General features: G+C 34.6%; 1 long non-coding RNA gene across 1 annotated transcript; it reads right to left on the reverse strand.

Annotated features, from left to right (window-relative positions):
* Positions 1–1,235: 1,235 nt before the first annotated feature.
* LOC143022691 (uncharacterized) lies at positions 1,236–3,135 on the reverse strand. Its single transcript, XR_012966122.1, has 5 exons — positions 2,894–3,135; positions 2,184–2,329; positions 1,913–1,996; positions 1,539–1,613; positions 1,236–1,316 (listed from the first exon to the last, which is right to left on the reverse strand). It is a non-coding gene; the product is annotated as an uncharacterized LOC143022691 (long non-coding RNA).
* Between the last annotated feature and the right edge of the window lie 851 nt (positions 3,136–3,986).

Here is a 3,986-nt window from a genome sequence, read left to right on the forward strand (position 1 = left end):
CATCCATATACAACCATTCTCCACTCACCTCTGTCTTCCGTCCTCTCCCTTCCTTCCTCAACAGACATTCCCCTCTTCCCCAAAGCCCCCTTCACCCCATCCATCCACCTCATCCTAGGACGTCCCCTCATGTTCACTCCCTCCACATCTGCCTTCCATACCTCTTTTACTAGTCTTTCTTCACTCATTCTTTCCATGTGTCCAAACCATCCTAATATTTTTTCATCAACCCTATCTCCCAGCTCCTTTTTCACCCCTGTTCTCCTCCTCATTTCTCACTCTATCCAGCCTAGTAACCCCCACCATACTTCTCACACACCTCATCTCAAACACATTCAAACTCCTTCTCTCTTCTTCTCTTATGTTCCACGTTTCTGCCCCATACAGTGCTGTTGGCACAATCACTCCTTCATACAGTCTCCTCTTCGCATCCATTCCTAAATGTCTATTCCTCATTACACTCTTTAATCCACCAAGGCATTTACTCGCTTCTCTCAATCTACATTCTACCTCCACCTTCACTCCACCTTTTCCTGCTACACTTGCACCCAAGTATCTAAAACTATCCACTTCCTCCAGTTGCTCTCCCTTAATGTTCACTTCCAGTCTACTGCCACTTTCACCCCTTGTACATCTCATCACCTTACTTTTACTCACATTTATCTTTAGATTTCTTCTATCACATACTCTCCCAAACTCTGCCACCAGCTTCCTCAATCCCTCTTCCGACCCTGCCACAAGCGCAGTGTCGTCCGCAAACAACAGCTGGCTCACCTCCCACTTTTCTCCATTTTCTTTAACCATCTCCAATCCCTGACCCACTACCCTAGCATTCACCTCTCGCACCACCCCATTATATAAATTTATATATATATATATATATATATATATATATATATATAGTATATATTAGTATAAACAAATATTTTGCAAAAGGAATATACAATATTACAGGATAAATATGATTTTAGTCCATAAACATTATTACACAGTATATCATTACCACTGAAAATATTATAACTATCATTGATATTAATATTAAAGTCAACATGGAAAAATATGATAATAACAATAAGAGTAAAAATATAAACAAATTCATTATTAGCATTAGCATTATGATAACCATTATTATCCAAAACAATGTTACCAATAGTGACAGTAATATAATTAATGATAATGTTAATGAATTTGCTCATGTTAGGTAGTACTATAAATATATAAAATATTGGTCTCACTTGTTGCTTTTGAAGCTGCATCTTCAACAGTTGTGCTTGGTTGTTGTTGTTGTTCCTCCTCAGTGGGTTCTGCATTTTGATCTGTATATATTTTATGTATAAATATGTTACGGTAAAACTACAATTCTCAAAATCAATAAACACATATTAGTGATAATATATATACATATATATATATATATATATATATATATATATATATATATGTGTGTATATATTAAACATGAGCTTTATAATAACAGCATAAAATTTCAGCAATAGGACATAAGCACATCTATATGTTATATAAGAAATAATAATTACCACTTGTATTTTACTTTCTTTAATCTAAATCTGTTTATATATGTGAATCATCCTCTATGGCATGCTTCAGAGAACCTGGAAATGGGATTTGTAACACATAATATCAAGAATTGAAGACAATAATCATTCAATTTATTGTGATTTTTCTTTTTTGTTAACTCACCAAATCCTGATTCCATATACTGTAGAAAAGAAATTGCTACAGGCAATTCAGGTGCAGACTTATAATCTATGCCAGATTTAATACCTGTATCAGAATGATATTACAATTATTGATATTTGCAAGACATGCTATTATTATCACCATCAATATAAAACAAGCATTATTAACATCACCCATATCTCATACAATCAAGGTAAATGAAGCCACATACTGCATTTTGAAGCCTGAGATGCCACCTCCCCATTGCTGTCTGTTGGTGTGATGGAGCTTGATGTAGGAGGAATTGTTGCTACACCTGCACATACATGCAAATGAAATTAAACATAACCTAAATATTGAAACAAAATCAAACATTACTACTGTACTATGCTTTTATTATTTAATAGCAAACCACTTAAATAACATTCTAACGATTCAATATGTTCAATATATTCAAATAAACAGCTTTAATACATAAAATTAAGATCCTGATCAGGTAATACATTCTAGAGAAGTCTGGAGCTGGTTGTTCCATTTGTGTAGTTTTTAGGGAAAAAATGTCTATTGCATAGCCTGTAACTCCTGTTCAGATCCTGAGCATTCTTTCAATAATTGTGGGACCTGGATAACATTCAGCCATGCCATACATCTGCAAAGATGTATATAATAAGATTATCATGTACTACATAGAATATTACAAAAATATGTACTGAATCAAGACAAGTGTAATCATTACCTATTCACTTTGCCATTAATTAAAAAAATAATAAAGTAGCTAAATTACTGTGCAATCCATACTCTATTTACTTTCCACACTATGCTTTTATTGTCAGTTCTTAAAAGACCTGTTTCAGCTCTCTCTTGTCTTGAATGTGACAAGGATTCAATGTGTCCTAAGGATTTGTAGGAGGGCAAAGAACCCCATCAACCCTCCCTCTTGGATGGAATGAGAAGGAAAGGGTTATGGGGGTCTGGACAGGGGTAATGATGCTCGATTGCAAAAAAAAAAAAATAATGTCAGATTCGTGCAAATTAGCCCAAAATACCCTAGAAAAGCTTTAATAGTATATAAACTATAATATATATATATATATATAATGTATGATCCTTAAAAACAATATCTTGTTGGCGACATGTCTGGGGAAAATATATTTCCTTCCTATGGTAAATAAGATGACACATTATTACACCAAAAACACATGGTACAAATTACCTTGCTGTATCCTTTGGAAAAACATGAAATACATGGTTTGGTGTTATTTCTTTTCTTCTGTTGCAGAGAACACATGGGTGCGACTCAGGGCTGCGGAGTCGGATGGTATAAGGTCCGACTCCGACTCCTTTGATTCCTCTGACTCCGACTCTGACTCCAACTCCAACTCCGACTCCTTAACTCCTTGACCCCTATGTGGAAATCTATTCTGCACATATACACTCAACCAGCTTTATATATATATATATATATATATATATGCACACAAGCACGTATATTCATATAAACATATACAGTATATATTAAGTATATAATGGTATTATTTAAGCTCATGATCATCTACCAGCTTATGAGCACTTTCAAATCTGTCAGGGCAGAGTTGTCACTTCAAGCTATATATTTTCTTTTTCCTTTGTGCCCCTCCCCTCCCCCCCCCAAAAAAAATTATCTGTTATTTCATTTGTCCGATCTCATAAACCTTCTACCACAATATTAGGAAAAAATGTGACAAATCATGATGAGGAAAGGTTAATGGAGGATGCCCTACCTAGTACTTACTGCAGAATTAATTTCACCATGTTATCATAAAAACCAGGAATCAGTTCAGGAAAGGGGTCTCACTAATTGCCGAACCGATAAAAACCGAACCAACAAAACCTAAACAAGGACGGTTTTTGCTCAAATGCACACTTCTATATATATATGGTTGCATTATTTGAACTATTTTCTTTAAAATGTGTGATTTCCAAGTAATATAATCAAAGAGAAGTTACGTTTTTATTCTCTGCAAAATTACCGACCACAGCTACGATTCGTCCAGCCCGCCATCTATGATCACTGGTGGTATGGATCAAACTACACTCTTTTAAGTTTACTATTGTGTTATTAGTGTAATACACTGCATATAGTTGAATTATTCCAACTCTTTTCTTTGAAATGTGTGATTTTCATGTAATTTGACCAAAGAGAAGTTATGTTTTAGCCTCTGCAGTATGACCTACCACAGCTACATATACCGTAGCAAATTAGCATATGGATGCATTATTTGAACTATTTTCTTTAAACAGTGTGATTTTCATGTATTTGATCAAAG

Source organism: Oratosquilla oratoria, unplaced genomic scaffold, assembly GCF_046742065.1.
Source record: "Oratosquilla oratoria isolate Oo_2021 unplaced genomic scaffold, ASM4674206v1 SCAFFOLD139, whole genome shotgun sequence".
In the NCBI taxonomy this organism is placed as follows: Eukaryota; Metazoa; Arthropoda; class Malacostraca; order Stomatopoda; family Squillidae; genus Oratosquilla; species Oratosquilla oratoria.